This window comes from Egretta garzetta, unplaced genomic scaffold (genome assembly GCF_000687185.1).
Source record: "Egretta garzetta isolate BGI_Z169 unplaced genomic scaffold, ASM68718v1 scaffold38, whole genome shotgun sequence".
In the NCBI taxonomy this organism is placed as follows: Eukaryota; Metazoa; Chordata; class Aves; order Pelecaniformes; family Ardeidae; genus Egretta; species Egretta garzetta.
In genome coordinates this window covers 3,131,959-3,140,125 of record NW_009260667.1, presented here as the reverse complement: position 1 = coordinate 3,140,125, position 8,167 = coordinate 3,131,959, and positions in this window count along the sequence as shown.

Here is an 8,167-nt window from a genome sequence, read left to right as displayed (position 1 = left end):
AGAGTATCTCCTCAGGTTTCCTTTATACATAAAAAAAGCAAGAAGAACAAAAATCCTCCCTTATTTCTGAGCAAGTCAATATGTATCATACATCCATTTGTACTCATTAACTCAAATAGGCCAGTACCAAAGGTACTAAGGGATATGTCCTTTTTAAATGATTAATGGAGTTTTAATTAATTGTGTTACCTGAAAATATATCTTGACAAAAAGCAAGATAATTGAAATGCATTAAAAAGTGTGTTTATTCACCTGCTCAGAAATAAGACAAAAAGACACAGAGAACATGTAATAGTTTTTAGAGCGTCTGAAAAGGATGGAGAACTACTGGGAGATTTGCAAATTCAATTACTGATATGAATAATTATATGCTAGCAAATGGCCAAGAAAAAATAAAAAAAAAAGAAAGAAAAAACAGATGCAAATGCCCACTCATTTACCAAAAAAAGGTAGAATATATGAATCAAACTAGCGAGCATTAATACTATATTGCTGTTGGGGAAAAAAATATATTTTCCCCTTCCGGAAAAGATTTTGACTTCCCGTTGAGAATACAGAGCTTTAAGCCATTTTTTTCAACTAGAGGTTAGTTTTTCAGGGAAAAATCAGTATTTTCAGCAGAAACATATTTTCTGTGGTGTTCGGGTTTTTTTAAATCAAAACCTTATTTTCTATTAAAACCAGCTTTTACAAAAATAATATGGGCAAGTGAAGTATTTCCTTTTATAATGGTTTCTGGCATTGAAGGTCAGGCTCCACTACATTAAATAGAACAGCTTAAAATCAGTTCTTCAGAAGCAGGACACCACTGACCAAAGAGCCAGTGTCCTCATTTTATAGGTCCGTAAGCCACATGAGATCTGTCAGGGCATGCACAGATGTTGCAGTAGGGCAGAAAAGCAGAGCCCTAGCCATGTTTTACCTTACAACTGGAGATTATCAAAGATTTTTGGAAGTCTTACTTACTCTTCAACAAGAGAAAAGGTTTATTCACCAACAACATGCCCAAGGCAGACCATAGCAGAAGAAGATCAAACAAATTTGCCTAAAATATCCCACATGGGGTCAACAGCCAAATGAAAACCGTGTACCTGTTTAACTGAGCCCAAAGCCCAAGCCACTGAGCCACAAGCCCTGTTTCAGAGGATGCATCATCGTACCAAGGACTACAGGTTGGTGCCACTTATGCTCTGAAGATGGAAATTACTCCTCAGGCATGCTTGGTGCTGTTTGCAAGCCATCATTGAGGCTTCAGAAAATGGTGCACAGACCAAAAACGTGCAGCAGTTTCCAACTGAAAAACTATTAATATAGTTTTACAGGGGTTAACAGTTCACAATGATCTGCTGGTCTGAAACATTCGGGATATTTGGCCTAGAAGTCCCACCAAAAGCAGTCAAGATGCTACATCAGTTAGTTGGATATTATAACTTAAGGAGACCTCAGTCGTCATCAAACTGTACAGAATCAAATGATCAACTGTACAATATCAAATGATCTGTTCAGTCCAGGAAATACCCAGATTTGCTCAATCTCAGCTGAAGTATTTGGAAGAGGGATGTTACTGTCTGGTGCGCTGGGTGTACACAGCGGCCACATCCTCACCTGAGCAGGACTCGCCGCTTCTCGCAGAGGAGGCAGGCAGCAATGGAGACCACAACACAAACCATCGATGCCAGTTTCTAAATGTACCTCTGCTATGTTGTAAAGCAGCAGGCTGAAGAAAACCATTTCTGCACTAATTGCTAACTACTGCAGGAAGGGCTGACAGGAAAAAATAGTCACATGTGGCTTACTTACCAGGAATTCATACCAAGGTGAACCTATTAACTCAATTTATTTGGCTGCTTAATCCAGCACAGCCATACTACAAACAACAGAAATGAAAAACCTTTTGGAAATTGCAGTTTTGCCACTGGGCAGACCTGGAAAACATCTTTGTTAAAAAAGGCAGAATTTCCCTCCATTCCTCACAACCAAAAACACCAACCAGCTCATCTGTCCCTTTTTTTTCCATGTCTGTTTGGAAATCTTTTTCATATGTATTTTTTAAAGTTAAGATTTTGTCTTCTCGCCAGGACAACATTCCAGCAGTGGAGAACACAGGGAGGAAAAGATACTAACTGTCTTTTTTTTGTGTCTTTTGTGCTAAAACCTGCTTTGTCCCCACCTCAGAACATGAGGACAGGGAAATGTTGGTCCTGGCACAGGCAAGCTGTCAAGAAATGTGCAACCAGCCGCTCTGACCTACCATTGCCCTGAACAGGAGTCACAAACACAAGAAACTACTTTTAAAAAATCCTTATGTTTTTAGTTTAATGAAGCCAACATGTCTCAGAGATCTTAATCTTCTTCCATTTGTTTTCCCACTGCCTCAATCTTAAATTATGCACAAATTCTCTGAGATGACATAGACTCATAAAACATTTCTCAGCTGACCTGCTTAATCAACGGTATAGCTCTAATAGGTTCAATATCTCACAAGCAACCTCAGGAGAAAACGAAGCTCAGTTCTGTGGTGCTGGACTGTAAGGAGCAGACTGGCTCGCATTAAATCTACGCCTGTATCTTGGCTGAAACAGTGACCAGCAGTGGATGCCTTGGGAAGACTCTCGTGACCAGAATAATCTTATAGTCCTGCTCCCCAGAACACTTTCCAGCTGCTGGGGATCTGCAGGTCAGAGGCTTTCTGAGCCAGCGGTATTAATTTTGTAGTCAGGGACTTTTGAAGTATTCTTCCTGAATTTGCCCACTTGTTTTTTGAATCCATGGAAACTCGTGCCCCCCGCAACGCCCAAGGGCAAGGAGTTGTGCCGCTAAACGAGGAGCACATCCTCCTGCTCTGGACCTGGGGCCTGACCATCTCATCTGATGGCCCCAGTTCTTCTGCTGACAGAGACAGTGAACAATCGGGCACTCTTAGTTCTTCCTCCCCATGCCATTTATGCATTGCGCTCCTCTCTGCTTACCAACAGAGGTGGAAGGTAAAAACATAACCAGTAAGAAAGACAGCTGAAAGCATGCCAGCCATTTTAATCCCATTTTCAAAAGTGAACCCAAGGACCTCAATACATAAACCTCACCAACTTTCCATTAGATTTTGACTCCTTATAGCCCAACTTCAAAGAATTTTACTCTAGAATCTTAAGAAAATAAATTTTAAGGCAGAGATTTTAAATAGATGGTAGATATATTTGAGGCAGCCCATCAACATTTATTTATACCACGATGACACTTCCAACCTAAGACCTCCAAAACTGGAGAAATACCAGAAATACCATAGTTTGCCTTGCAGAGCGGAATGAATTGCCTTTCCATCATCTATTGCCTGCCACAGCACACACCACCACTGAGCCCAAAGCCTTGGGCCCCCTTATTGCCTTGCTACTGTTTCAAGTCTTTTCAAGCATCGAGAAATTCCGGCACCGTTTTGGTCCATATTTGCATCATAGACACTGTTGGCAGAGATGGATCCTACCTCTAATCAGTTGAGTCACTGCTTCTCCAGGAAGGCAGGAAATCCTCTTACCTTTAGTCCTTCAAAACCAACGCTGATGTCCCGCCCACCAAAATCCTCACTTGTACATCATGTAATCATTTAGGCACTTAAACGCCATCAGGCACCTGAATTCACTAAAAATCCACTAAAGCCCACTTAAACCCGCCCCAGTCACAGCCTGCCCAAGCTGTAGCAGAAATCTCCACTGCCTGTCTGTCCCATTTCCCCCGAAGCCCAGAGACCCCCTATTCAAGCTCCCACTTTGCTGTGTTCAGAGCAAGGATTTATTCAGTGCTCCCTCATGCCAGGGTGGCCTCTGTCTTACCCAGTTCAATTGCCTGCACATTAGCTCGGCTAAATCTAATGCTTAAGTTATCTGTTGTCATGGATTTAACTGGTAACACATTTTATATTCCCCGAGGGCAGCCAAAATAGTAGAGCCTCTAAAATAGCTGAATAAGGAAAACCTCATTATTACCTCAACCCTGAAATGTAGCCTTTGACTGACAGTGCTATGCACTATTTGAAGACAATCTCTGAGCAACTAAAAATACCAAAAGGGCACTTTTCTTTTTCCCCAGCAGAGCTGTGGTGCCACCCACTCCCATTAGCCCAAATTGTCCCAGTATGTGCAGTTTTGCCCAACAGGTTGTAAAGACCAAAAACAAGGACAACTTGGTTAAAAATAAAGCTTTCATTCTGCTCAAACACCTGGTAAGTAAAATCTATAGCAAGATGTAGCACTGATCTGTACCTGTCAGGCTACACATGTCCCTCCTAACTACCTTATGAATTAAACAGAGCATTACCAAGCAAGCCCGTTCCCTTTCCCCTCCTACAAGAGTAGCTACTGATTACTGAGTATCAGAGCCAAAACCACCTAAGAACATTAAATGATATAATAAAACCAGAAGTAGCACACAATTTCATCTTCATGACATACTTTATTTAGCCCAGCCTGGATTTTCAGTATATTCTGCCCATACTAATTTCTTCTTATTGTTGTCCCTAAATACTAATTTCTTCTTGATGTGTCTGACTTCCATTAGTTTCCAAGTGTGGGTACATCTTGCCTGAAGAAATAACTCCAGCAGGATTTGACGTGTGAATTTGTTTTCCCTAGCGAAAATTAACAAGATACACAGAGCTGGTATTTGGAAAGATAATAAAAGCAGATACAAATGAGAACTTACATCTAATACGAACTTCAGTGGCGAAGGACTCTCGGCTGAATAAATTAGCCCCTAATATGGTCAATTAAGATAAATAGGTCATTTGGCAAGAGAAGCTGAAAGAGAAACAAGTCCAAAGAGACAAGAATGCTGACGTTTGGAGAACTGGCTTCCCATCCATGGCCTGGAAATGTAACCTCTCCTCTCTTAACTCTGCTACTGCCTTCCTGCAATGTCCAATAGACAGTTTGTCTCCATTAACTAGAACGCCAATCTATTTTATTTGAATGACCAGGAAAGGGGAGGAATGTAAAAAGAGGAAAAAAAAACTCAGGGATTTTCTTCCTGCTTACATTTGCATTAGTATTTTCTTACTAATAAGAAACTGAGCGAAAGGTGAGGGGCATATGGAAGAAAAACAATCGGGTCTTTCACCTGGAATGAAATCAAGTGGACCAACCTCAGCTGACATTAGCTATACACCCAGCTGCAGCACCTAGATACTACGCTATGGTGTTCTTAAAAATGTGTATTCATTCAAGCAAGAAAGTACTCAGAAATGCGCCTATGTCACCTTTAACTATTTTGAACAGCTTGCAGAGGGAGGAAAAGCAGCGGTGACCAGGAAGCTCTGTACATAGAGCCGCTACATTTCTCAAGTCTGAGAAGAGTGTGTAGAGAGAAGAGAGGGGGGCACGGTCTCTGGAAGGATGAAACTCCTGTAAAGCACCTCAAATAAGGCATTAGGATAATTAGGAAACCTCAACCTCACCAGTACTCAGAGGATTTTAGAAAGCACTCCCTTCATGAAGAACATGTTGGACATACGTAGCGGGTGGAGGCAGAAGGAGGGGAGGGGGTAGCAGGCAGGGAGGTCTAAACCGCTCCCTAGCAGGATTTTTTTGAGCCCTGAAAGCAGCAGGCTAGCAGTGTCCTGCTACCACCCATCCTTCCCCGTGGCGATCTTTCTTCCTTACTGCACAGTTCCGATGCACACAGCACCAGACCTCACTTAGCCCAAGCTGCTCTGCTTTCCTCCACAGACTACAGCAGGGACCCGAGGAACACATGGAGAGTTGTCTGCCTACAATCTGCCTCCACACAGGTGAGCAAAAGTGTAGAGGAGGTTGCACAGAGCATCACTCTGCCACTCTTGAAGCCAGCACCTGCGTACTGCTGCTGGCTTCAGGTCACCACTGCCTGAAGGACTTCACCCCGTTTTGGTGACTGACGCACAGGGAGCAGGCAGGCTGCTCGGAGAGATCAGCTCACCTGAGGAGCCAAGGGCTTAGCTTAGGCCAAGCCCACCCTGCACACACAACTCAACAGCAGCTCCACCAAGACACCACATTTCACTGATTCCACCCATCCTCACAGGTCCATTTTCTCCACGTTAGAGTTGAAATTCAGTACACCCCCAAAAGAAAGGCCAAGGACATTCTCTCATCTGTTGCTGGCAACAAAACCCAGGTTTTTACTATGCTTCCGAGACATCTGAAACAACTCTTCTAGTTATAGCTCCTTTATGAGCACAGATGGCACTGGAAAACTTGATCCAAATGGAAAGTGTGGATTTTACACTTAACAACTGAGCTGTTGACCCATACTAAACCCTGTGCAAGCATTCAGCTCTCTATCTCAGTGGCCCAGTCCTCTCCAGCTTAATTTATTTTTGAAGCAATCAATGAAACACCAACTGCATTTAGGGACAGCAAATCTGGAGAGGTCCTGAATGTTAGGCTTCCTCTTTTTGGCCATAAAATCACATGACAGGCAGAACAATAGAAAAACAGGGGTTTCTCCCGTTTTATCTTCCCTTCCTGACAGATATAAAAGCAAAAAAGGGATGCTAAGTCACAAATGGTAGATAATCCTCTGGAACAGCAGAGCATAAAGAGGAGACAAAGCAATCAGCGCTGAGGTTTCATACTCCAGCCTGGAGAGCCATGGCATGAAATTAATTTTGACTGTTGGTTGCCCACACAACTACTGTTTTTCCAAGACATGCTAGGGACCCAATCCACGAACTCAGTGAAGAAGGTTCTCCACTGCGATGCCTAAAGTAGGATCTGGGCACTCAACACTCAAACTGAGGGCTGCAATCATGTTTCTTTTCATTCCTTCCTCCTTTTGCCTAAAAGGAGATTCCCTTTCTCAGACGGTTCTTCATGCAGCCTTCATTAGCCCTGAGGTGTTGCCTAAGAATCAGGCATTACAAATGTTATCATTTTTAAGCTAAAGTTTAACTTCTCTTGGCACAGCTCTAGTTCTCATGTACAGCAGAGGAATTTATCACAGGCGGCCCATAATTCACACGGAGGTCCAGCCTGCAACGGGTGGCTTGCTGAACGTGCAGCACAGAGCAGGCTGCTGGCGTACAGCAGCCCTTGGGCAGCTTCAGAATTAGGTATGAAAAAGAAACAAGTCTCAGATACATTGTATCCACAATCCCCAAGGTCACTCTGACCTTTAATAATCCCTTAATTACAAATCTTGACCACCTCTGCACTCTCCCTCCTAGTAAGCAGAGGAGTATGATGGGTACTGGAAGAAGGTAAAATTCAAATGAAGTATTTGTTCCACATGATTCACAACGCAAGGATAGAATTAATCAGCTTCCTCTTACCCAGCCTGTCCAAACTATATGACAACCACATAACAATTAACACCAAGAGTATAAAATACTGCTCTGGGAATATTTGTGACAAGAGATTAGCAATGCCGGGCTTTGGGAGCCTGCCTAAGTGGAGGGTTCCTCTTCAGAACAAAGGGAAATCCGAAATCTTCTTGTTTGTTCCACGTTGCTCAAGCTCTGCCAAACTAAGCGCGGCCGTCAGAGCCCTGATCAGCGGCTCAGAAGCGCTGATGAGGACCCCCAGGCTCTACCTACCTCACTCACCATGCAGACGGGCTACAGACTTCCCACGCCTTTTATCATGAATTTTGAGGGATGTCTTGCTACTCCAGTTGTCTGAGCTACTGCACGCTTAGGCTAGCAGGCCTAAAGCTGTAACAACAAAATTTGGGAAGGTAACAGAAAACGAGAGCAAGGCAGGAATAACAGCAGGACAAGAAGCCCGAGCAGTTACACGATTCATTCTTCTGATAACGCTCCTTCTACGCTGGCGCTTCCCTGTTACAGCCTGCTTCCAGCAATGACGGCAAGCAGCCCCGCTCCACCTGGGAGGAAAGCTTGCCTTTCGGAAGGAGTACTGAAAATTGTGACAGGAGCTGGAAGGTCTGCACGCACACTCTCTTACGTCAGGGAAAGGGTTCCTACGGACTTTTAACAGGTTTTGGTTGCGGCTCCGAAGCGGGTCTGGCGCGGCTGTGTAGGCACCCTCCCCTCGGCTCAGACCTTCGGCTTATCCTTCCGAAGCTTTTAGCAGCGCCTTCACCAGTCCTAGGAGTCTTGCGTTCGCCTTCACACAAAATAAGCAGCGCCGCTGCCTAGTGTGCAAACGGGGAGCTGTTCCCCTCGCCCAAGTCTCTCCCT